A 27,624-nucleotide genomic window follows, 5' to 3' on the forward strand; every position below is an offset into this window, starting at 1 on the left:
AAGCAATACCAGTTGCCTGGCTGTCTTGCTTATCTATTAGGCTGCAGAAGTGTCTGAATCACACACCTGAAACAAGCATGTAGCTAATCTTTTCTGATTTTGTCAGAAATAACTAAGCTGCATGCCTGTTCAGGGTCTATAGCTAAAAGTGTTAGAGGCAGAGGACCAGCAGGAGAGCCAGGCCAATGGTATCCCAAGTAAATTAAGGTTCATTTCTCCTGTGCATTTGTAATGTAAAATATGACCTTCCTACATCTCAGAACTAATAAACAAAGGTGAATACACAATGTGGCCCTTTCCCCTAAAAGAGTCCTATGCACTCAAAACAGATGTGTGAAATCAAAATCAAGGGGGAGACCTTACCAACTCTCCACTTTAACAGCACCATCCCCACAGTAGAAGGGGTGTGGTCTCTGAATTTGAGGTGCTACATGGCCTCCTTCAAGAGCTCCATCCATGGCCCCCTTTAAGAGCTCCATCCATGGCCCCCTTCAAGAGCTCCATCCCCAGCACTAGTGTACATGTGGGGTTTTTGGGCCAATTTCTGGGCCTGGTTTGTTCCCCAATTATAGGAAAAAGATTTTGTAGTGTAGGTTTATGGGGCATTTGTATCACCTTGAATTCACAACCATCATATACACACCCCTACTGCAGCTTCTGTGTACAGCGGTCGCCTGATACTCTGTACACATTGTCCTCGTGTGTAAAAATTATTAAAACACAAGATGTTGTAATAAGTTATTATGAAGCCTTTGGGGTTCTTCTCCAGGACTCCGTTTTTGTCAATGGCCTAGATTGCAATCTTGCTTCTGTTGTTTTGAGAGAAGGCTTCTCAATTGGATGTTTTGTAATTTTTTGTGTTGCTTCAAGAGTTATTGTAATAAAGGCTGTCCTTGAGGTCTTCTGCTCACCCAACAAGTAGCTTCTAGTGCCACTGTTTATAGAGTTGGCCCTGTCTCCCCATCCCATGGCCCAGCCAAAGAACCTTGTGGACTTGGGAATACAATATTACAACCTTTCTGGATATTTTTCTGTCTTGTCTTAATTTTAACAGATTGGCAAAACCATTATACACATTAGACTGAGCAAAAGGGTGCTTATCTGATTGCTCTGAATTCAGGGCAGTCAGCATAAACCCTCATTGGTATATCTATGAACTATGTCGTGTCACCCCTCCTTTTTATGAACCATGTTTGGTCGACTTTAGGATGGAGCTCTTGAAGCAGAAGAAGAAAGCTATGTTGCCCATTCCTTTTAAAGCAACCTTCCCTCTGCTGGTGGGTGTAAAGCTATTTAACCACTTGCCGACCGCACACTCATAACGTGCGTCGGCAAAGTGGCAGCTGCAGGACCAGCGACGCAGTACTGCGTCGCCAGCTGCAGCCTAATTAATCAGGAAGCAGCCGCTCGTACGAGCGGCTGCTTCCTGTCAAATCACGGCGGGGGGCTCCGTGAATAGCCTGCGGGCCGCCGATGGCGGCTCGCAGGCTAGATGTAAACACAAGCGGAAATAATCCGCTTTGTTTACATTTGTACGGCGCTGCTACGCAGCAGCGCCGTAAGGCAGATCGGCGATCCCCGGCCAATCAGCGGCCGGGGATCGCCGCCATGTGACAGGAGACAGCCTGTCAGTGGCTGCACAGGACGGATAGCGTCCTGTGCAGCAGGATCTCCAGGAGGGGGCCAGGTAGGAGAGGGAGGGGGAGGATTTCGCCGCGGAGGGGGGCTTTGAGGTGCCCCCCCCGCCACCCACAGCAGGCAGGAGAGATCAGACCCCCCCAGCACATCATCCCCATAGGGGGGAAAAAAGGGGGGCAATCTGATCTCCCTGCCTGCACCCTGATCTGTGCTGGGGGCTGCAGAGCCCACCCAGCACAGATCACTCAAACCAGCGCTGGTCCTTAAGGGGGGGTAAAGGGTGGGTCCTCAAGTGGTTAAGGGGCAGTGGCCATACTTTGGTTTGCCAGCTTTTCTTAGAGCTGAAGCTTCAGCGCAATGAATGACTTCTTGCACTGTAGTAGCTCAACAAAAAAAAATTCAGCCAGCCCCAGCACAGAACCAGTGGTGCTGTATCATTAAACACCAGTTTAAATGTGAGCAGAAGCTCATGTTACAATAATGCATCAAGTCTAAATGCAGGCTACAGTAAGGTCCAATAGCCAATGATAATTTATGCATTGATTCTTGCAGTATCATGAGAAATAATAGTTTTGGGACTCTACACTATCCTTAGTGTAGGCTTAATTTTGGGTTCTCTTAGCCTTCAAAAAAACAACTCCTGTTCAATAAACAAATGCATAATTCCAATATTTCGAGGCTACAAAAGACTCCTTTTTTAAGGGTGCCATACAAGAACATACAAGGGCTCAAAAAAGGGCTCCTGCATTCATGTCAGTGATGTGCACTGTGCACACGAGTGCAGCTTACTCCCCTATGTGTACATCACTAACATGAGTGCAAGAGCCCTTATTTACTAGACAGGTAAAAAGGACGCCGAACATTTGGGCACTGCTGAGCACCACTGTAGACTGTAATGTGAATTACGGTTTATAGCGGTGCTCAGGGGGTAATTTGGGCGCCGGCAAAAGACAGGGCCCTAGAGGAAAATTACCATGTTTCCTCATCACTATCTATAGGTTTTACATTTTCTTATTTAAGTTGAAGTCTGAATTGTGGAGTAACCAAGCAGCTCGGGGTGACCCAAACTACTAGGAATGTATAGGGGGCTAAAAAGCAATGCTTGGTGTTATTTACCTTCTTAAAACAGAAGGAAACTTGCAATACTTCAGCTATAAGTAAACATTTGTGGTTATCCACAATCCACCACTACTGAATATGCAAATTACCTCTTTTTGCCCGTGTAAGCCAGGCTAGCACCCAGAACCGCTATATAAGGCTATAGCTTTACATTTGAATTGTCTGAATTGTGATGTATTTGTATTAGATTTTTTTTAGCTTCAAATATTCTGAAAGAATATAGCAGACATTATTATGAATAAAGTTTTTCATAAAGGTATTTTATTACGTACATTTATATGCCATTTACAAATATGACTTTAAGTAATGGTTAGTACGCAGTTTCCGTGAGACTTCTCTTGGAGAGAATATACCTTCATGCCATTAAACTGCATCTTCACACATCATCTAAATGTTGCCGGAGAATCACCTCTTCATTAAACACTCCTGTTCATTTAATAGCAGCGCTAGCATATATTCCTCAAAGAGGTCTTTTTTTTTTCAGAATTGCACATGGAAAACCTTTCAAGGCTAAAGTTCTGTTTCACTTTTCCTGAAGATCCTGATCTGCCTGTCCCAGAACAATACAAAACACCACAAAATCCATAAAAAGCTTCTCCCAGTCCTCTGCAGCCATCCTGTCCCGCGCCAGTCCTCTATGATCCTCCACTACTCCGCCGCGGCTAAGTTTTGTTTTGCATGCACAGGACTCTATTGCGGACGGGAATGCCAGTGAAGCTACGCGTGGCGAGTGCTGCGCAGTCGCAGTGTATCATGAAACCTAGCCATGGCTGGGAAATGTAGGATTGGTTTAGGTTTCCTTTAAATTAACCACTTCAGGACCACAGTGCTAAACCCCCCTAAAGACCAGGCTATTTTTTGTTAAATTGGCCCCTGCAGCTTTATGGCCAAGCTGCAGGGCCGCACGACACAACACACTAGTGATTTCCCCCTCCCCCCTTTTCTCCCCATCAACAGAGCTCTCTGTTGGTGGGGTCTGATCGCCCCCCTCGTGTTTATTTATTTTTTGATAAATATTTGTGGGTTTTTTTAAAGATATTTTTTACTATTTATTTCTTTATTTATTTAAAAAAAAAAAAAACTCCTTCCCCCCCCAGCCAGCCAATCATGGCGATCAGCTCTCATAGGCTTCAGTCTATGAGAGCCAATTGCTCTCTTGTGCCCCAGGGGGACAGCTGTCCCCAGTACAGCACTGCTGATGATCGCAGCGCTGTACATGGTAATTCGCCATCTAACAGTCTCCCGAGCGACAATCACCACTCGTAAACTGAAGGCGGGGCGGAGCTCCGCCCCTCAAGCAGGAGATGCGTGCGCAGCCTGCGAGCGATCTCCTGCAGTACTTGACGCCAATGGCGCTAGGCGGTCCTGGGGCTGCCGCCATGGCTCCGCCCATTGGCGTGCGGCGGTCGTTAGGTAGTTAAAGGTCTTCTTTGGCCACATATCTAAGGCTTGGTTCACATTTCAGGTCCATTCCTGTCCGGTCAGTTTTGCATCAGTTTTCTATCAGTTTAACCTGTCTGGACTGGAAACGTACATCTTTTAGGCAGTGTGGAGTGCAAAGCAGGTAATGTAAATGCATACGTTACCTCAGTAAAAAAGGTGCCTCATTATTTAAATTGTGGTAAAAAGGCGCCCATTTGGAAATTTAGGAAAGCACAATGTTGTTAATTATTGGCAATGCATTTCTAGTTTAGCAATGCAATTTTTATCTTTGTGAAAACCAACATTTTTCCACAAGCTCTCAGAACTCTATTGCTATTAGGGGTCAGGTGAATTGCGGCATTGGACAGGACTCTTATAGAAACTTGGGCGCTGAACATAGTGGCAAGCCCACACAACTCTATTCTAATGGGAGTCAGAAATATTGTGGAATTAGACAGGAAACTTAGGCGCTGAACATAAAGGCAAGCCAGCTTAACTCAATTGCTAAAGTTGGACAGGCCACTATATACCTGTCCAACATTAGTAATAGAGTTCAGCGTGCTTGCCGTTATGTTCAGCACCCATGTTTCTATTGACTACACATGTAAAAAGTTATATCGATAACCGTGTGGCAGCTCAAAATTGTTATGTTTGGAAAGGTAATTCATGATATGGATAAAGACCCTGTAGAAAAAAGGAAAATACGGATATATGAAGCAATACAGAATAACGCAAACTTCATTTGACGGCTATATCCTGCACTCTTTTTTTCTTCTTGCCCTTTTTACATATGCGTGTAGAGAGTCTCCAAATGTCTTTTTGTGCCATAATAATAAAGCTTTCCATGTTGAAAATTCAGATGTATGATCAGAGGCAGTGTTAACCCTTTTCAATCCATTTTTTTAACCCGGGTTCCTCCCCACAGAGGCGGCCTTTGGGGAGGCCACTGGGGTGGCCGCCCCAGGCCCCGCATCTGAAGGAGGCCCCGCGGTCAAACAGTATAGGCAATACTACCGCCCGCCGATATTACCTTCTGTGCATTTGTTTACTTTAAGCGCCAACGCTGCCTCCATACACGCCCCCCTCTACTCCCAGCCAATAGAGGCAGTGAACACTGCTCTCTGCTTCAGCCTCCTCCTCTAAACCCGCCCTGTCCCCATAGCAGCAGCCAACAGTCTCCAGAGTAGTGTTTACCATTTTCGTGAGGCCCCGCCTCTAACTCCGCCCCCGCTCGTTATTCTAGACATAGGGGCAACAGAGAGACTATGTTCTCCTGCATGGCTGTGTCCCCCTGACTCCCCCAGGCATTGAGAGTGAGACCAGAGCAGGAGCTGCAGGCAGGGAGTGGACACAGGCAGGGGGGCACACACCAGAGTGTGTTTGTGTGTGAGTGAGACAGGCACTGCCAGCCAGCACTGAGGACACAGGCAGCAGCTGCAAAATTACCAGGGATCTGTGGTGGACACAGATGAGGTGACAACACGAGTCAGAGAGACACACACACTGCTTGTGTGTCTGATGCAGCAGTTGCAGCAGTAGGAATAAATGATGAGCATGTAACAATCATGCTGATGCTGCTGAATTGCTTCTGAGTGCTCTTTTTTTTACTGATTTTAAAATAAAGTTATTCGTTTTCTAAATGGTTTTCTCTTATATGCATGTGTGGTGTTGGAAAAGATGGGATTTCTGGGGCTAAACATGACTGATCATGCCTGCTTATCAATATCATGCTGTGGCCCCAGAAATCCCCTTTCCCACTGAGACCACCCATGTATATAGGAAACACACACTGAGAAAATCTGCTAGTTTTATTTTCAAGCCAGCTATCAACACAGCATATTGGAATGTGGAAGATTTACAGTACTTGCCTAACAAGAGGGAAGCCTTCTAAACAGACTTCCCATGGCGTCCTCTGCTCCCCTGCCGCTGCTTGTGGACACCCAAAGATTTTGCCAAAAAACACAGCCATGAATAAAGAATGGTTGGGTGGGGGAGAAGGGGTGGGACTAGAAAATTATTTGATCGAAGAGCAACAGACATGGTGGGATGTAGCCACTCTAACCAAGTATGATAAGAAGGGAATAGTGCCTAGAACACAGGTGTCGAGCTCCAGGCCTGGAGGGCCAGATTCATGCCAGAGTTTAGGATGGACTGAGAAAGAAGAATGTGGTCTACCTGATGGACCACACCTTTCCTGATCCACCCCTTCAATTCATTTGAGCTGTATCAAAAATGTGTGAGGATCTCGGCCCTCGTAGGACCGGTTTGACATCCCTGGCCTAGAAGAATTAGGTTGGATGTTACATCAAATGACACGAAAGAATGGGAGGAAAATGATGCAGAGTGGGAGGAGTACTTTAAAAAATGTGGAAATGGGTTAATCAAATTACTAATTAGAAGGAAGAAGTTTTAAATCAGGATGATACCATTTATTGGCTAACTAAAATGAATACAAATAAGCAAGCTTTCGGCCTTGCAGCCTTTCTCCGGGCTTATATCCTGTTAGTTTGCAAAAGACTGCAGAGACTAGGCACAGAAATTGAGGAGCTAAAAACTAATCTGGAACCCTTTAAAGGAGGCGAAGAATATAAAAAGAAAAGTGATAGACTACAGGAGATACTTACCAAAAATGAAAAGGAGATAATTATGGACAAACAGAAACAATATGCTAGGGATCTGGAGGAATATAAAAATAAAACTGCATATAAATGGCAGAAAAAAACAACAAAAGGATACTAAGGAAGGCGACAAAAAGGAGGTAAATGAACAAAGTAACCAAACACAGGGACAAAACCAAGGAATACCAAAAGATTCACAACTTAATAACAAACCCAACGGTGGGCATGGAAGGGGGGAACATGTGCCTCCAAATAAGCCTAAAAATGGTTATGGCAGAGGGGAACCTGGCAACGAATGGAGTCCCAACCCATCAGGGAGAGGATACCAGGGCCAGAATTGTGATAGAGGCCCACAAAGGATTGGATGGCAAAATGGAGAATTTGGTGGTTATGTACCCGTGTAATCTCAATAATATCCAAGATATGGGGTCCCAGTATCTAATTGATATGGGAATCTCATGCATGAGGTACATGATCAACATTTTTTAGGGAGGGGTTATGTTCTCCCGCACAGAGACAGGAACAACTATCTAACAGATACATTCGGCTCCCCAGGGCAATCACGAAAAAGAGGAATAGAAGCGGTTGCAGTGGGGGAAGACATGAACAAACGAAAAGGGTATTAACTCTGAGGGAATACAGTGGCTTGCAAAAGTATTCGGCCCCCTTGAAGTTTTCCACATTTTGTCACATAATTGCCACTAACATGAATCAATTTTATTGGAATTCCGCATGAAAGTCCAATACAAAGGCCTCGATTCATAAAGCATTTCCGCATGAGGAAATGCTGAAAACGGCTCACTTTACCGACCACACAGCCAAATCTGTATTCATAAAGGCTTTTTCCGCATGAAAAGCCGACATCCACGAGCAGAGTGATAAATCACCGCCTTGCGCGGTGATTATCACAGCAAAAGTAACAAATGTCAATTCATAAAGATTAGAGGTAGCGGTATGCGGACGGGTATTACCGCTACCTCTGATGTGGCGAGAAGCGTGCGGAATCCGTTGCAGTGAATGGGACAGACCTCCCAAGCAGCTGCAGAGAGAACACCGCACGGAGGGATTCCGCCTGCTTCTCCTGTTTCCGCATGTCTCCCGACAGCCTAACGCCTGCCTACAGCGGAGTATCTCCGCACGCCTGTCACAACTAGCTAAATTTTTATGAATTACCACCCTGAAGGCGGAAATACCGACAGCGGTGTTTCCCCGCTCGACTTTCCCCGCTCGCAGGCACTTTTATGAATCGAGGCCATTGTGATGCACACGTGAGAAGTGGACTGAAAATCATACATGATTCCGAACATGTTTTACAAATCAATAACTGCAAAGTGGGGAGTGTGTAATTATTCAGCCCCCTTTGGTCTGAGTGCAGTCAGTTGTCCATAGACATTGCCTGATGAGTGCCAATGACTAAATAAAGTGCACCTGTGTGTAATCTAATGTCAGTACAAATACAGCTGCTCTGTGACACACCAGACAGGTCAGGGATAAAGTTATTGAGAAATTTAAAGCAGGTTTAAGCTACAAAAAGATTTCCAAAGCCTTGAACATCCCACGGAGCACTGTTCAAGCGTTCATTCAGAAATGGAAGGAGTGTGGCACAACTGTAAACCTACCAAGACAAGCCCGTGTACCTAAACTCACAGACAGAACAAGGAGAGCGCTGATCAGAAATGCAGTCAAGAGGCCCATGGTGACTCTGGACGAGCTGCAGAGATCTACTGCTCAGGTGAGGGAATCTATCCATAGGATAACTATTAGTCGTGCACTGCACAAACTTGGCTCTTATAGAAGAGTGACAAGAAGAAAGCCATTGTTAACAGAAAAGCATAAGAAGTCCCGTTTGCATTTTGCCACATGCCATGTGGGGAACACAGCAAACATGTGGAAGAAGGTGCTCTAGTCGGATGAGACCAAAATGGAACTTTTTGGCCAAAATGCAAAACGCTATGTGTGGCAGAAAATTAACACTGCACATCACTCAGAACACACCATCCCCACTGTCAAATATGGTGGTGGCAGCATCATGCTCTGGGGTTGCTTCTCTTCAGCAGGGACAGGGAAGTTGGTCAAAGTTGATGGGAAGATGGATGGAGCCAAATACAGGGCAATCTTGGAAGAAAACCTCTTGGAGTCTGCAAAAGACTTGAGACTGGGGTGGAGGTTCACCTTCCAGCAGGACAACGACCCTAAACATAAAGCCAGGGCAACAATGAAATGGTTTAAAACAAAACATAGCCATGTGTTAGAATGGCCCAGTCAAAGTCCAGATCTAAATCCAATCGAGAATTTGTGGCAAGATCTGAAAACTGCTGTTCACAAACGCTGTCCATCTAATCTGACTGAGCTGGAGCTGTTTTGCAAATAAGAATGGGCAAGGATTTCAGTCTCTAGATGTGCAAAGCTGGTAGAGACATACCCTAAAAGACTGGCAGCTGTAATTGCAGCAAAAGGTGGTTCTACTAAGTATTGACTCAGGGAGCTGAATAATTACGCACACCCCACTTTGCAGTTATGGATTTGTAAAAAATGTTTGGAATAATGTATGATTTTCGTTTCACTTCTCACATGTACACCCCTTTGTATTGGTCTTTCACGTGGCATGCCAATAAAATTGATTCATGTTTGTGGCAGTAATATGACAAAATGTGGAAAACTTCAAGGGGGCCAAATACTTTTGCAAGCCACTGTAAATAACCTCAGTGGTGTTGAACTGGATAAGGAGGAAATCAAACATGAAATCAAACGTAACATGAAGGTAAAGGCTACTAAGGAAATGGATGAACAGATTAGAAGTATTCTGGAAGAAAAATAACTGGTGGTACGTCCAGCGGACAAAGGGGGAGGAGTTGTGGTGCTCACAAAAGGCCAATATTTTGAAGAATTGGACCGTTTGGTCTATGATGAATCTACGTATGAAAAATGTTCTGGTAATCCTACAGTGGAATATAAAAAAGAATTGATAAATTTACTAAGAACAGGTCTAGACGAAGGAATTTTGGATGATATGGAATTCGCTTTTCTGGTACCAACAGTCCCAAGGGTGATATACAGTGATATACCAACTACCTAAAATCCATAAAAGTATATCAGCTCCCCTGGGCAGGCCCATCATAAGTGGGATGGGCTCGATAAATCACCAGGTGGGCCAATATTTGGATTTTTATTTACATTGAATGACAAAACTGGTAGAGCGGAGTCAAGGCCGACACACCAAGCGAGACACGTGAAATGGGGATGCGGGATGCTGCAATCCACCTGACCCAGAGATGGTGATAGATACGCCGTTCTTGTGTAATTTCATGTACGGGCATTGCTGTTTTTAATGTTTTATTAAATGTAGGGTTTTACACATGATCATTCCTGTTTTGAGTTTCCTCGATCATGTCCTAAGCTTATAACTCCTGGTGACCACACTATAATAAGCATCTAACAGTTGGTGGATTTGATGAGAAGCCTGCTGTGTTTTGCTGCTGGTGAGCAGGGATAACTAGGGGGGAGTGCCTGAAGTAGGTGTTGTTGGGCCTCTAACCCTGGTTTCTTATACACACTGCTCTTAGTTTGTGTGTGTCACTAAAAGGGTGCTAATCTCTCTTGTTGCTGAAACAGACTACACTATATACGTTTTCTATTCATTAAGGTGCAATTTATTTTGGTCAGTGGGACCTTATTGTGAAGGACCTGAGGATTGAGCGCAACTATAAGGGAAAAGTGGATTTGATGGACATGGTTGTCTAAATAGTGCGCACCACCGGACTCTGAACAGTGGATTGTGTGGTAATTTGTGATTAAGGGATATGTGAAGCGCAACCTGTGGGTACTGTATTGGGTTTTATCATCACATAAACAACTGAAACAAAGATCTAAAAGCAGTTTAGTATCAAACTTTGTGAAAACTAATATTTTTGACAGTCTCAAAACTTTTGGCCAGGACTGTACACTTCCAAATTCTCTGATTGGCCTTGGTGCTCCATATAATCATGTGATAAAATATTTATTCTCTGATTGGCCCAATAATTCCGAGTCTTGTGATTGGCCTAAATATTCTGGGTAATGCAATATTCTCCGGAATGCCACTTTCTGATTAACAACAAATTTCCGATTAGAAGTTGGAATCCGCAGATTTCTGAAGCTCATCCCTATGTTTGCATCCTCTGCAATAGTGATTGAGTTGTGAAATGCAGCATTCCTATCAGTCTGTACACATGGGCTAGTTAATACCAAACAATAGGAATGCTTGGCACTAAATTAATATAAGTGAATTTGTGAGGTTTATATGAATTTTTCCACTGGTCTACACACATGGGGCCTGATTCACAAAGCGGTGCTAACAGTTAGCACGCTGGTGAAAAGCCCTTTATCACGCCTAAACTCAGTTTAGGTGTGATAAGTTTAGGCATGATAAGTTTAGGTGTGATAAGTTTAGGCATGATAAGTTTAAGCACCAACTGCGTTAGCACCGCAGTGCACAGCTGATCAAAAGTTTTGCGCTAGCAAAGTCTGGTGCACTTCGCATAGAGTTTAATGGCGCTGCTTTGCATGCAGGACTTTGCACGCTATCTACACTTATCTAAACTTAGCATGCCTAAACTTATCACACCTAAACTTATCACACCTAAACTTATCACACCTAAACTGGCTTTTCACCAGCGTGGTGCAATGGTTATCACGCCTAAAGTCTCTAACTAGGTTAGCACCGCTTTGTGAATCGAGCCCATGGTGCAGTAGAAAGCCCTTGGGGGAAGTTCATATGAGCTGCTGATAGGACACCTGAGTGGTGAGAACAGACAGCTTGCAATTGGTACATTCAAAGTTAAGCTTGGTTCACATATCCATTTTTGAGTGGGCAATCACTGACCTATTTTTTTTTAAGTGTTTTATTTAAAATTTTCAATAATAGTTTGACATACTATACAAGGTGTGCCATTTGCCCAGCTTTTTAGGTGACACGCCCCTGCATCAATTTTTGTATAACATCATACAAGAGCAGAAGCAGAGATTGGTTACAACAGTGGATTTCTTGCATAGGTTTCATAAACAGTTCCAACCTTTCTCCCCCCACCCCTCTTTTTCCCACCCTAGCCCTCCCTTGGTCTCTCTACCCTACCTCCAGAAGAAAATGGGAATACAAATCTTTTATCTCTGCTTCTTAATCACTAAGATAGAATAATAACTTTAGGATGCTGCCTTAGATCTAGGTGCTTGGCCCTTGGATACCTAGACCGCCCGAGATTTGAAGATTTCCCAATGTGCCTAGCAGCTGTTGAGTGCAGTACCATGTGGAGTACTTGAAATTTTCCATGAGAGTATCTATTTCCTGTTGGTTGAAATTAAATTGAATGAAACGTCTCCATATTTTGAAGAACTTGTTAGACCTTTTTTCTTTGCTTTGTAAGGTGTATAATTTCTCCAGTAGGAATAGTTTGAGAAGCTCTTCCTTGACGTTGGCAATCGTAGGTGAATGTGGATTAATCCATTCTTGAAAAATGGCTCTCTTTGCTGCAATTAGTATTAAATGGTATAAGTCTGAAGGAATTGACTTAGGAATTGAGTCTCTGGATTCAAAATGGTTAAAGACGCACAAGTCTTTATGTTTGGTAATGTCTTTGTTGCACACTAGGCTGGCATACCTGCATACCTTATCCCAAAAGTGGTTTATGTGCGGACATTGCCACAAACAGTGCATCATATTAGTTCCGGTTCTTTACATTTGGGGCACCATGGATTGTAATGAGGCGGCGTCTTATATTTTATGTTGTACGCGTATTTGGCCTTGTGAATCAGAATCAGAATCAGAATTTTATTTTCGCCAAGCATGAGGGGTCATGCCCGGAATTGTTTTTGGCACAATACAATAGCTCAGAAAGAATACATAGAGAGAGACACACAACAGGCATCAGATTCACATTACATTGTAATACACATCACAATCCCAGTGTGTTGCTGAGATGTCTAATATTTAGTCCTGTGGGCCGGTCGGCTGTTCAGCCGTAGCGCCGCCGGCCTCACTGTTCGTTAGAGCTTGCTTGATGGTAGAATGTGGAGGGAGTTTAGGAGGCTGACTACCGAGGGGAAGAACGAGTTCCTGTGTTTCGTGGTCTTAGTGGAGATGGCTCGTAGCCTCCGGCCCAAGGGCAGAATGCCGAAGTAGCGGTGGCCTGGGTGTGAGGGATCATTTGCAATCCTCAATGCCCTGGATTTAAGTCTTTTGTTGTACAGTAGGGCAAGTAAGGGGAGGGGGCACCCAATGATCCTCTCTGCTGACCTGATAACTCTCTGTAGTTTGCCCCTATCATTGACAGTGGCGCCAGCATACCACACCAAGATGGAAGAGCAGAGGATCGACTCAATGGTGGCGGAGTAAAAACTGGTTAGAATTTCCTGAGTCATGCCAAACTTTCTCAGCTGGTGGAGGAAGAAGAGTCTTTGTTGGGCTTTCCGTTGGGTGGCAGTGATGTCGGGCTTCCAGCTGAGGTCACAGGAGATGGTAGTACCCAGAAACTGAGCGCAGGGCACTCTGGTTACCTCATTGCCGCCAATGTAGATTGGAGGTGGGGTGGGAGCAGACCTCCTGAAGTCAATGATTAACTCAACGTTTTTTTCGGTGTTTAGCACCAGCCTGTTCTCCTTGCTCCAGTTGCAAATTCTCTCCACCTGCTGACGGTACTCTTGGTCATTATCCTTGGTTACAAGGCCAACGATGGTGGTGTCATCAGCAAACTTGACCTTGACAGAGTCTGCCTCAGACCTGCAATTGTTCGTGTAGAGGGAGAACAGCAGTGGTGACAGACAGCGGCCTTGAGGAGCTCCTGTGTTCGTGGCCGCTGCTTGAGAGTGGATATCGCCCAGTCTGACGACTTGGGACCTGTTGGTAAGAAAGTCTGAGATCCAGAGTTGTAGACTAGGGTGGACGCCAAGTGCAGCTAGGTCCTGTTGGAGAATGCGTGGGCAGATGGTGTTAAAGGCCGGGCTGAAGTCCAGGAGTAGTATTCTAGCGTACGTGTCCGCCCTGTCAAGGTGGTCGTTGATGAGCTCCAGGCAGATATTGATCGCATCATCAGTGGACCTGTTTGCTCTGTATGCAAACTGGAAGGGGTCTAGGAGGGGCGCAGTGGTGAGCTTGAGGTAGGCCAGGACCATGCGCTCCATGGTTTTCATGATGACGGATGTCAGGGCCACGGGCCTAAGGTTGTTAGGTTCAGTGACCCCTTGTTTCTTAGGCACAGGTATGATGGTAGACCTCTTGAAGCACGCAGGGACCTTGCCTTCCCCCAGGGACTTGGTGAAGATAGCAAAGAGGATGGGAGCAAGTTGCCTACAGCAGATTTTCAGGCAAGCTGGAGATACTCCGTCGGGGCCGGGGGCTTTCCTGGCATTTAGGGTTGATAGGAGGCGCAGGACCTCGGCCTCACTCACCACCGTGGGAGAGGGCAGACTCAGGGTGTTGTCAGCAGGGCATGGAGGTGGGGTGGCCGATACCTGGTTCTCCCCTGGCTCTTGAACCTGCAGTAGAATCTGCTTAGTTCTTCTGCTAGTATTGGGCTGGGTGTTGCATGCTGGGGTTGTGGCTTATAGTTTGTGGCGGCCTTCAGCCCCTTCCATACTGCACGTGAGTCATTTGAGCGCAGGTTAAGTTTAAATATCTCAGCATACTCTTTTTTTGGCCGCTCCCAGTTCCCGCTTAAGATTGTTTCTTGCCTTCCTATAGTCCTCCTGGTTGCCGGACTTGTGCGCCGCCTCCTTTCGCCTCCATAGTTGCCAAAGCTTGTTGGTGAACCACGGCTTGTTGTTCGGATACACCTTGAAGGATTTCGTTGGTACACACGAGTTCTCGCAGAAACTGATGTATGAGGTGACGTTATCTGCCCATTCATCCAGGTCTGACGCTTCTAGGGACTTCCAGTCAGTGCATTCAAAGCAGGCTTGCAGTTTCAGTTTGGCCTCGTTTGACCACACTTTGGCAGATTTAATGATCGGTTTAGCTGATTCTAGGCGCCTCCTGTAGGTGGGGATAAAATGGATAAGACAGTGATCAGAGGAACCCAGGGCTGCCCATGGTGCCGCTTTGTATGCATCCCTCAGTGCCGTGTAGCAGTGGTCCAGGGTGTTCGGTCCTCTGGTGGGGCAGGCTACATGCTGGTGATAGCGTGGCATCTCCTGGCGCAGGTTGGCCCTGTTGAAATCGCCCGCCACGATGAACAGTGAGTCCGGAAGGGACGTCTCCCACTGCGAGATGGTCTCGCTTAGTACCAGTAGGGAAGATTTGATGTCTCCATCAGGGGGGATGTACACTCCAGCAAGGGCATAAGAGGAAAACTCCCGTGGTGAGTATGGCAGTCTACAGTTAATAAGTAGTAGTTCCAGGTCCGGAGAACACTTCCTGTCGAGTATCGTCTGGGTGGGGCACCATGAGGAGCTGATGTAGAAGCAGATGCCACCACCTCTTTTTTTCCCCGTGAGGACAGGATCCCGATCTGCTCGGATGATGCTCAAGCCCGGGAGAAGGAGGGCGTTATCGGGGATGTCCTCATGTAGCCATGTTTCCGTGAAGCAGAGGGCTGGAGTGTAACTGCCCAGGCCTCTCCTGTCGCAGAGGAGGCATAGTTCATCCATTTTGTCAGTGAGCGAGCGGATGGCTGGCTGCCTGTGGGTATCCCCGCTGGCTTCTGCAGCGGGGACTCGTTGTGGCTTCCAGAAGTGTCAGCGGTGCTGGCTGTCCTTGCAGGGGTGGAAGGCCTGGCAGCGATCGGCAGGCACCCGCACGTGCTGCGCACCGGGAGCGGGAGGCTGGCATTCCTGAGCAGTGAGCGAGGATGGCTGGCTGCCCGTGGATATCCCCGCTGGCTTTCGCAGGGGGGACTCGTTGCGGCTACCGGATGTGTCGGAGGTGCTGGGTGAAGGGCCTGGCGGCGATCGGCAGGCGGCCACACGCAGTGCTGCGCACCGGGAGCGGGAGACTGGAGGCCCCGGGAGAAGGACCGCTCTCTGCTGGCTGTCGGAGCCCCCCTCCCACTGCGTGCTCCTTGAGGCGGCCCCTGGGTGGCCGGAGATCGGTCAGGCTGCAGAGATTGGGTCTGGCGGCAGGATCCTGGAGCCGAGTCTCGCCGAGTCTGGAGCCGAGTCTCGCAGCGGCAGCAGCCAGGCTGTGCGGATGTCGGTCGGGCCAGAGGTCCTCCGCTGAAGTAAGAGGTTAGCACTGCAGCTAGGAGCCGGCTAAGGTATTTAAATACTGCACTACAACTAATATAACTAATATAACTTAAGTAACTAAAGACTAAATAAAACTAAAAACAGCGAAAAAGGAAAAAAAGAAAAAAAAGGAGTGTGGAGCTGTGTGCCACGGCTGCTGATCAGCACCATCTTGTAAAAGATTTGCAGTTCTCCAGGTTTCGGCTGTAATGAGTGAGCAGAATTTTTCATGGCCTCTCAGTAATGTCTCTGCCAGGTTGTCACCCGTCCACTCCTTTCTCCACGGTCTGCTCAGTAGCTCCTTTGCATTTAAAGTTGTATAGGCTTTGAGTCCTCTATAAATATCAGATAATGATCTCGGCGGTGTACAAGGTCGAAAAATTCGATCTAAGGCATTGGGGGTGGCTATTTTTGACTTATCAGACACTAGAGCTCCAGTCATGGATTTTATTTGCATAAAGGCTAAAAAGTCTCGTTTAGAAATTCCAAACTTCACTGACCTATTTTACCACCTCCATGTAGTATAAAAGTTTACCTACACAATCTGTTCAGAGTATCAAAATGGAAGATGTATCGGACTACAGAAAACAGACTAACAAAATAGAAGAGTAGAAGGGCAAAAGTACATATGCAATCTCTCTGCAACGTTAAATAGTGCAGTATTTATACTTACCTAGGGCTTCCTCCAGCCAAATGTGGGCTGCGGGCTCCCTTGTCATATTCCTGCTGTCCCGTGGTCAACTCTGGTAAAGTGGCCAGTCGTACATGCAAGGCCCTGGTGCATGCACACCCCCGTCACACCCCCAGCCACGGGAGTGTGGCGTAGGCATGCTCACGGCTGGCGACGACTGGCCAACTTACCCGTGCTGACTTTGGGACAATGGAGGGGCTGGAGAGGATGGCGAGGGAGCCCACAGCCCACATGGGGCTGGACAAAGCCCCAGGTAAGTATAAATGCTGCATTCCTTTTTATTATTATTATTTACAAAGCAGCTAGTGGCTCAACTCAAAACAGAAACAGCTGAGTTATCTGACAACAATTAGTACAGAACCTCTTACTTAGATAAAAGCAACATCTCCTACTGAGTGTCTACACAGGACTTCAAAAACACTTGTACTTGTAACTGAGCATTAATTGCTTAGTTTAAACTTTCACCCTAAAAATAATAAATGTAAAATGTCATAGAGATTAATTTAATAAAATAGATTTGCCGTGGTTTTTCACTGGGATTATCTATTTACTTAAAGGGATACTGTAGGGGGGTCGGGGGAAAATGAGCTGAACTTACCCAGGGCTTCTAATGGTCCCCCGCAGACATCCTGTGTTGGCGCAGCCACTCCCCAATGCTCCGGCCCCGCCTCCGGTTCACTTCTGGAATTTCTGACTTTAAAGTCAGAAAACCACTGCGCCTGCGTTGCCGTGTCCTGGCTCCCGCTGATGTCACCAGGAGTGTAATGCGCAGACACAGACCATACTGGGCCTGCGCTGTGCGCTCTTGATGACATCAGCGGGATCGAGGACACGGCAACGCAGGCGCAGTGGTTTTCTGACTTTAAAGTCAGAAATTCCAGAAGTGAACTGGAGGCGGGGCCGGAGCATCGGTGAGTGGCTGCGCGGGCACAGGATGTCTGCAGGGGACCATTAGGAGCCCCGGGTAAGTTCAGCTCATTTTCCCCCGACCCCCCTACAGTATCCCTTTAAAATGTTTCCAATAATGAAAAGCAAGGAAATAAAAACCTTTACCTGCAACAGTTGGGTCTTCCATCGCTTCAGGCCTGCAGCTATTTGTTTCCTTTTTGATAGAAATTATCTCCCAGTCTTCTGGCCACCAGATGGGAACGGAAGCAAGATGGACAAATATATTCATGGCAATTCCTCTGTCCATCTTCTATCCACTTCTGCTCCCTCCAGTGTCATGATAATCAAGAGCAGTTATTAAGGAAACTGGAAACTGACAGCTAAAGAGCTCACACCACTGTAGAAAATGTAACCCCTGCAGAGTTTGAAAAGGATAATTGTACTCCATGCTTTAAAGCATAAGTTGATGGTAGTATACACAAGTATCCTACAGTGATACTGAGAGGGCAGGCTTTTTTTTATTTTTTTTGCTAGTGCTGTTTTTACCTGCTACAATGCACAGGTGCTCAGCCCATAGTATCTTTACCACTGGCGGTAATTCTGCTTGTTAAAGGGAACCTAAAGTGAGAGGGATATCCTGGAGGCTGCCTTATTTATTTTCTTTTAACTGATACCAGTTGCCTGGTAGTCCTGTGGATCCTCTGCTTTGAATCCTTGTTCTGATTTTAAGTCTGACTGGATTAGCTGTATGGAAAACAAGAAAAAAAAATCGAGAGCCCCCAATAGTGTATTATTGATGATGGTGGATAAATTGTGGTATCAAATTGAAATATACTCACAAGTGTGAGTTGCCAAAGTTCAGGCAACCATTATATGCACATGAGGGGATATTAGACCTGTCCCCAGTCCAGGGCCGGAGCTACCATAGGAAAAATGGGCAATTGCCCCAGGGCCCCAGAGCCTGTAGGGGCCCCCAAGGTGTCCCTCCCCCATCTTAACTGTTGCTCCCCAGGGATTCTGCAGAGTCTGTTAAGTTGGGAGGTGATTGGGGGAGAGTCAGTAGCCAGCTCAGGGGCCCAGGAGGGAAATTTGGCTGCAACAAAGGGCCTCTAATGACGCTTTTTTTGTCGGGAGTGCCTGTTGGGGGGCCCCCATGCTAATTTTGCCCTAGGGCCCAATTGCTACTTGAACTGGCCCTGGTCCCCACTCAGGTTAAGAAGTCGCTCTCCGTAGAAGGAAACAAGGGTGTGCACACCCATCCACCAGGTGGATCACAATAGCATACAGAAGTAACAGAGGCGCCAACAGGATAAAATATCATAAATTTAAAACAAAACAAGATGGGGGTAAGGGTGGATTTACCTCCCCAGGACAAACACAACGATTCTATATGATCAAAAGTTTTAATTCTTACTCCAAAAATATGCAACACGTTTCACGGGTCTCAAGCCCGCTTCCTCATGGATTAGCTGTATGCTTGTTTCAGGTGTGTGATTCAGACACTACTGCAGCCAAAGAGATCAGCAGGACTGCCAGGCAACTGGTATTGCTTAAAAGGAAATAAATGTTGCCGTATCTATTCCAGCACAGCTTCAGTCTATGTGGATCAAAGTGTCGGAGTCGGACAAAACCCAACACTTTGATTTTTATTATTATTGATTTATAAAGCGCCAGCATATTCCGTGGCACTGTACAAAGTAAGAAATGAGCATGGGGTACATAATAATACAGACAATGGTGTACAAAATACAAAAACAATACAAGACACAGAATACAAGATACAGAATTGGTAATGACAGTGATAAAACTAACATGATGAATAACATGTATAATGATTTCCAAGACACAAAAGGGGGAGAGAGCCTTCAGTACCACACTGTTCTGTGTAATAGTGTTATTATGCTGGTGCACATGCAATGGGGTGGAACCACAGTGCACAAGCTGGCCCCACCCTTCCCCAGTGATACAGGGTTGCCTTCTCACTCTAATGCAAGGTGGTAGAGACCCCTCTGGCACCCTGCAGCACAGTACTCCCACGGTTCCCCTCCCCCCCCAACCCTCCTCGCACACCAGAAAAACATAAGTGCTGATTTGAAAGGGTCAGTGACTATATCTGAGGCAAACTTGCATACTCTGTATTTCCAATGACCATCTAGGGAAATTGTAGCATTTCATTTTTAAGAAATGCTATTTTGATGGTTTGAGATTTCTTTGATATTATAGGAAAGTCATAATCTGCATTAATTCCACAAGGCAATCTCGAGCTGTATGGACTGTGGGCAGCACAGATGTGGAAATCCCAAGCTAGAGCATTTTACCAGTCTTCTGTGATGCAGAGAAACACCTTTCACTGAACAGCTAATAAACTGCACATTCTATTTTTAGTTATGTTTTCATCACCTTTACGTGAGATTGAGAATTGATCTCCCATAGCAGAGATTGAAACACCCCGTATGAACATTAAGAAGTAATGCAAAAATCCCTAAAGGTTCGAGACGGATCTGTACTCTTTATTACTGGGTTTCTAACCCTAGTTTCAGAGCTATTCTGCAACACATTTAATAGACTCTAACAATATATTTATGTCTATAATACTTATAAAGTAGTTTATGCGATGAATGCCTTACAGCTTGTCTTGTTATTATTCAAGACAATGAAAGCCTACTAGACATTGAGTTGGGGTGTAGCTGAGGTACAGTCATCAACTGGTGCAGTGTGTATTTGTGTGCCTGTGTTTGATGGTTTGCACACATTGGGCTTGATTCACTAAACCGTGATAACTCAAATATCACACCTTATCAAAGATATCACACGTTATCAAAGTTAACACGCCTCACCAAAGTAGCATAGCAAGTGCTACGAACCCGCAGGGGATCAGGGCAGGATGAGTACCATTGCTAATTAGCAGGCATAAGTTCGTAGCGCTCGCTATGCTACTCTGATAAGGCGTGTTAACTTTTATAAGGTGTGATATCTTCGATAAGATGTGATATTTGAGTTATCACGGTCTAGTGAATCAAGCCCATTGTGTAAGTGTGTGTGTGTTTGTGTGTGTTGTTGGAGGGTGGTGGTGGCAGATTTCTGTTCTGCACTAGGTAATTGTTAAGATAGACATATATCTAGTGATGATGGGCAGATTCAACCAAGAGACAAATCTCTCTCTAATCAAATCTGATTAGAGAGAGATCTTTTGGCTGCCCATATACCCCAGGCCAATTCCCGATCAATTTCATGCTGAAATGGATCTGGAATCGGCCTTGTGATGCCGCATCTGCCCCCTCGCCGGCGTGACGCTGTCTCCCCTAATGTGTAATGTGCCTCCTGGTGCCCAGTGCACTATAAATTACATGTACGTGGCTGCCGCTTGTCTTTCGCTGTCCTCCACTGGCTCCAGGTCTAATCCTTCATCCATACACGCTCCCCACGTGGTTACTCTGGCAACCACATGGGGCACGTGTATGAACGAAGGACAGTGCCTGGAGCCAGCAGAGGACAAGCGGCAGCCACGGAGAGTTAATGTATAGTGCACTTGGCACTGGGTGGGCACATTACACATTAGGGGGGACCGCGTCAGGGGTTTCGTCGCTCGTCCTCATATCAGCAAGTCCACAAAATTAGTATTAAGAAGTCAGCACAGATCAACGAGGAATAAATACAGTCAGTAAAACTTCATCACAGTGATATTCCAAACTCACATGGTCTCGTGGCCAACCATCATCAGAAAAGAGTAAGAGGGGCTTACCAGCTGCCAACAACCCACATTATAAGGTTGTATGTCTCACATTCAGTGGTAATCCTAATGAACCTCGAGCAGATAAGGATCCAAACTTCCACCACTCCCTCACTCCGATATATTGTATGGTATCTAGGAAGGCCAATATATAAACACTCCAAAAATGGCAACTCTAAGTGTAAACCGTTTATTGTAAAAACAATCGGTATAGACTGTAAAAAACAAGATAAAAACAGACTTACATACAGGGCCCAGGAACCCAGGAACTGATATCGCTATTACCTCCGCAGACCCGATCAAGCAAGTCAAGCAACATCTTGCAGCATGTTCGACCGATTAATGCAACCAATTTCAACCCAAAATTGGTTGCATTGTCAACTGGGCATGCACTTGGCGGCACCGATTTTCATTTGATTTTGATGGTTGTTCAGCCGCCAGGTCACCTGCTGTATGGCCACCTTTACTCTCTAATCCCACTAGGGGTGTCTGTTCCCATACTTACAGAACTTTTACATAATACTTTTACAAAAAAAACAAAGTTCAGCACATCTAGGAGCAACACTTTAGTGTGTGCACCAGTATTAGAGTACTAACGCTGCAAATTATGACTTTGCTGTCTACCTACACCTCAACAAGAAGGGGTAAATTTTTGAGGATGGCAGAGAGGAGCACCAATTGGACAAAAAACTGGAGAGGAAATTGCACGGTATGTATCTTTCATTGGTTGAGAATTCCTTTCCTGTAGCCTTAGATAGGCTTGGTTTCATTCAAAGCACATACTATTTCACCCTTCAGGAATTGGACAGAAAATAAACCCAATTCACAAGAGGAGTAAAAAAGAGCATTTATGTCAGAATATAAAAAAACATTTCTAAACAGAGGAAAAAGCCTTCAATGCCATTTATTATCATCATACAAGGCTGTTATCATGCTTATCTAGACATTTTAAAGTACAAAGACAATTACTCTGTATGGCTATCATTCATAAAGGTGCAGTCGGTAGTGCGGGAAAACACAGTTTTTCTCCGCAAGTGGTACTTAAGACTTCTGGGTGGTAATTCATAAAAAAGTTGCCTGTTGCGATACAAGTGCGGAGGTTTTCTGGAGGAAGCTGGCGGTAGCGTGGCGGAAGACATGCGGAAACATAAAAGCTGCCCGATTCCCTCCGTGCGCTGCTCTGTCTGATGCTGCTTGGGAGGTCTGTCCCATTCATTTACAAGTAATCCGCCCGCCTATCGCTCCTGTCGAGCAAGCGGTATTTTCCGTCCGCATACCGCTTGCTCTAATTTTTATGAATGGACGTGTTTGTTACTTTTTGTAGATAAATCTAGAAAAACTCCGCATAAGGCGGAAATGTATCGCTCTGCACGGGAATGTCAGCTTTTCATGCGGAAAGAGCCTTTATGAATGGGGATTTTGATGAGTGTTCGATAAAGTCAGCGGTATTAAGCATTTCCGCATGCGGAAATGCTTTATGAATGATAGCCTATGAGTAATTAAAGGTCTTCTAGAACCAGGTGGTCTCCAGTTGAAGCTACTAAGAAAATGAGAAAAAAGTATGGATCATGATATCCATATTAATTAATTAGTCCATGATGATGATAGTGGTAAATGTTATTATTATTTAGTTAATGAAGAGAAAGATCCGCACCACCTTCAGAAAAGCTTAGTCTGTTTTATTGGAAAAAAACATACAAATTTAAAAAGAACTTTGCGGCAGGACAGTCCACTGTTTCGGGCTCCTGCCCATCTTCATGCTGCCTAGTTCTGAAGTAACATACAAAAACACCAACATATATACAGAGAAACAACCAATCACTGAGTATATACTAATTAGAGGACCTGATGGAAAACAGCCTATTTACATATCTAGTCACACCTCCAACTCCCCCATTGGTGGATCTGAACAAGATCCAAACATTCAAAAAATAACAGTCAATAATGGCTGAATAAAAAAAATCAGGCATACCTCTAAGATGTATTGGCAAAATATCAGCCAAAAAACTATGGTGGAATATGCTGAATAGCAAAAAAAGAAAAAAAGAAAGGAAAAAAAGAAAAAAACCAAAAAGTAACATTTTATTACAGAAAACAAAACATCAAAATCCGCATGGAAATGTCGCATAAACGCGTCAATAAGACGCGACGCCATACCCGCATACGCGTACAAATGACACAATAATGCATATCCTCTATCTAAACTACAGATCTATGCCGGACGTATATACGCATGAGACAAACGCTCAAAAAATGACGCATTAACGCATCAAAAATTACGCATCGACAAAACAACACGTCCTAACCATACGTAATCCCTGCGACTAAAAATACGCGTCAAAATTAACCAAACACCAAAAAATGTCAAAAAAATGCCAACAAAATGCCAAAAAATGCCGAAAAAATGTCAAAAAAATGCCAACAAAATGCCAAAAAATGCCAACAAAATGTCAAAAAAATGCCATATATGAAAAAATCAATTCAGCAATTTCCACCAATGGTATACAAAATCAGATGATTGGTAGTATAATAAAAAATATCCAATCAAAGAAAGCTAATAAGGCCTATAAATATATATATCTATGAGTTTATCAGTATCACCAATCTAGTTTCAAATCATACTCTTTATTTAACCCACTATTCACAGTGTCAAGTTCTCTGATCCATTTAGATTCTAACTTCAATAATCTAGACAATCTATCACCCCCTTTATTATCCTGTTTAACCCCATCGATGACACAAACCCTAAGCTGACTAACATTGTGCCCAAAGGTAGTAAAATGCTCTGAAACGGCCTGATCCATATTCTTTTTGCGAATGGTAGATTTGTGCGAGGCCAAACGATCTTTCAATCTCTGTGTCGTTTGGCCAACATAGCACTTACCACATGGGCATTTAAGCATATAAACCACCCAACGAGAATCACAAGTGTACCTATCTCGTATGGCATATCGTTTACCACTCATAGGGTGAAAAAAGGTATCACCCTTAATGAGGCTATTACAAATATGACATTGTAAACAGGGAAAAATGCCACATTGCTTTGGTTGTTTATTAATACTGATATCAGAATGAACCAATTTACTCCTAAGGGAGGGTGCTCTTTTGTAACAGAACATAGGGGGGCGATTAAATTCCTTAATATAAGGTAATGAATCCCTAAGAATATTCCAATGTCGTCTAATACAACGTTCCACTTGACTACTGACTACACTATAAGTGGAAACAAATGCAACCCTATCTTGTTTGTTCTGTCTACCAGAGCCTCTCCTTCTCCTACCCCCACCTGGTCTATTATCAAGTTGGTTAAGAAGTAATTTGGTAGGGTATCCCCTTTGCTTAAAGCGTACCACCATTTCGGACAACCTCAAGTCTTGTTTGCCCTCCTGGCTGACAATTCTGTCAACCCGTTGGAACTGACCACCAGGGATATTATGGATCATGTGCTGCGGGTGAAAACTCCTGAAATGTAAAATAGCATTCCTGTCGGTCTCTTTACGAAAAAGATCGGTCACCAAGTGTCCATCTTCCTTGATAACCATGGTGTCTAAATAAGAAATCATCAACTGATGATAATTGATGGTCAATTTAATGAAGGGACACTTCAAATGCAGGGAACTGACAAAATCAACTAGGGTCGAGTGTGGCCCCGCCCACAGACAAAAAACATCGTCTATGTAACGAAGCCAACATCTGGCATATTTCTGAAAAAAAGAATTGGTATAGACAAAGGCTTCTTCATAAAGACCCATAAAAAGGTTAGCATAGACAGGGGCCACACTCGACCCCATCGCCGTTCCCCTGCATTGCTATTTTACATTTCAGGAGTTTTCACCCGCAGCACATGATCCATAATATCCCTGGTGGTCAGTTCCAACGGGTTGACAGAATTGTCAGCCAGGAGGGCAAACAAGACTTGAGGTTGTCCGAAATGGTGGTACGCTTTAAGCAAAGGGGATACCCTACCAAATTACTTCTTAACCAACTTGATAATAGACCAGGTGGGGGTAGGAGAAGGAGAGGCTCTGGTAGACAGAACAAACAAGATAGGGTTGCATTTGTTTCCACTTATAGTGTAGTCAGTAGTCAAGTGGAACGTTGTATTAGACGACATTGGAATATTCTTAGGGATTCATTACCTTATATTAAGGAATTTAATCGCCCCCCTATGTTCTGTTACAAAAGAGCACCCTCCCTTAGGAGTAAATTGGTTCATTCTGATATCAGTATTAATAAACAACCAAAGCAATGTGGCATTTTTCCCTGTTTACAATGTCATATTTGTAATAGCCTCATTAAGGGTGATACCTTTTTTCACCCTATGAGTGGTAAACGATATGCCATACGAGATAGGTACACTTGTGATTCTCGTTGGGTGGTTTATATGCTTAAATGCCCATGTGGTAAGTGCTATGTTGGCCAAACGACACAGAGATTGAAAGATCGTTTGGCCTCGCACAAATCTACCATTCGCAAAAAGAATATGGATCAGGCCGTTTCAGAGCATTTTACTACCTTTGGGCACAATGTTAGTCAGCTTAGGGTTTGTGTCATCGATGGGGTTAAACAGGATAATAAAGGGGGTGATAGATTGTCTAGATTATTGAAGTTAGAATCTAAATGGATCAGAGAACTTGACACTGTGAATAGTGGGTTAAATAAAGAGTATGATTTGAAACTAGATTGGTGATACTGATAAACTCATAGATATATATATTTATAGGCCTTATTAGCTTTCTTTGATAGGATATTTTTTATTATACTACCAATCATCTGATTTTGTATACCATTGGTGGAAATTGCTGAATTGATTTTTTCATATATGGCATTTTTTTGACATTTTTTTGGCATTTTTTGGCATTTTGTTGGCATTTTTTTGACATTTTTTCGGCATTTTTTTGGCATTTTGTTGGCATTTTTTTGACATTTTTTGGTGTTTGGTTAATTTTGACGCGTATTTTTAGTCGCAGGGATTACGTATGGTTAGGACGTGTTGTTTTGTCGATGCGTAATTTTTGATGCGTTAATGCGTCATTTTTTGAGCGTTTGTCTCATGCGTATATACGTCCGGCATAGATCTGTAGTTTAGATAGAGGATATGCATTATTGTGTCATTTGTACGCGTATGCGGGTATGGCGTCGCGTCTTATTGACGCGTTTATGCGACATTTTCATGCGGATTTTGATGTTTTGTTTTCTGTAATAAAATGTTACTTTTTGGTTTTTTTCTTTTTTTCCTTTCTTTTTTTCTTTTTTTGCTATTCAGCATATTCCACCATAGTTTTTTGGCTGATATTTTGCCAATACATCTTAGAGGTATGCCTGATTTTTTTTATTCAGCCATTATTGACTGTTATTTTTTGAATGTTTGGATCTTGTTCAGATCCACCAATGGGGGAGTTGGAGGTGTGACTAGATATGTAAATAGGCTGTTTCCCATCAGGTCCTCTAATTAGTATATACTCAGTGATTGGTTGTTTCTCTGTATATATGTTGGTGTTTTTGTATGTTACTTCAGAACTAGGCAGCATGAAGATGGGCAGGAGCCCGAAACAGTGGACTGTCCTGCCGCAAAGTTCTTTTTAAATTTGTATGTTTTTTTCCAATAAAACAGACTAAGCTTTTCTGAAGGTGGTGCGGATCTTTCTCTTCATTTGCTACAGTTTGAGTCCCATGGTGTCCGGGACTATTGGATCTGCACACCTGACCATCTGAAATTGATGGAAGCCAAGCAAGTGCGACTCCACACTTAAAATTACTGTTGACTTTTGACACCAAGGAGCTTGCACCATGGCAGAAGAAGGCCTAGAGAAAAGGGACAATGTGTTTTCCTATACCTATGAGCAGATCAGCACTATTCTTGCTCGGGCAGAAGGAGGTTCAACCTATCTCAATAAAACGGATCCTAAACTTATTAAACAGGACCTGGAGATGACTAGAAAATCGTGGGTGACATTGGACCTGCATGCAAAGACATTGGCAGAATATCATCGAGCAGGTGTTATCCCACGGTCAAGTAGATCACATGTGGCTCCTTTTCTTTTTTCAGATGATGTGGAGTTTACCAATGTGTGGGCGAAAATATGGAACAAAGCCTCTTTCGACTCGATGGTCCATATGGTAGCTCGTATACACCGAGAACTTCCTAAACTGGAGATTAAAATTAGTATGTTGGAATCTGAACTTAAAGAGATCCTCAGTGATGATGACTTTCAGGTTTATCTGGAGACTTTAGACACCAAAATGAAGTCCTTTGCTGTTGGTCTGGAGGACTCTAAGAGATCTAAGTTTAAAAGGGACCAAAATGACTATACTAATGGCTATGT

This window comes from Hyperolius riggenbachi, chromosome 6 (assembly GCF_040937935.1).
Source record: "Hyperolius riggenbachi isolate aHypRig1 chromosome 6, aHypRig1.pri, whole genome shotgun sequence".
Classification (NCBI taxonomy): Eukaryota; Metazoa; Chordata; class Amphibia; order Anura; family Hyperoliidae; genus Hyperolius; species Hyperolius riggenbachi.